Here is a 304-nt window from a genome sequence, read left to right as displayed (position 1 = left end):
TATCCACAGGGCTACTGCATTCAAACCAACTGCCTGTGTTTCTTCCAGGCAACTCCCAGTCCCCTTTTACCTGATCAGGTAGTGGCTGAAGGCAGCATTGCATGCTCCCTGTTATCTGCAATACCCAGTGTACATTTCTATCAACAATCAGGTCTGATTTACAGCCCTAGGTAGGAGATGCATTCAGTATCTAGCCTACATGCAAGCAAGCACTGCGATAGTTATATAATCTCATGTCAACTTGAGGGTGTTTTCAGAATGATGAGGGCAGGGAATGCACTATGGGAAGCAGAAGGATTCCTCC

The sequence above is a fragment of the Echinops telfairi genome, unplaced genomic scaffold (assembly GCF_000313985.2).
Source record: "Echinops telfairi isolate 266 unplaced genomic scaffold, ASM31398v2 ScPeMD7_25;HRSCAF=90, whole genome shotgun sequence".
Taxonomy (NCBI): Eukaryota; Metazoa; Chordata; class Mammalia; order Afrosoricida; family Tenrecidae; genus Echinops; species Echinops telfairi.
The sequence above is the reverse complement of the archived record's forward strand: the minus strand, read 5'-3'. Positions refer to the sequence as shown.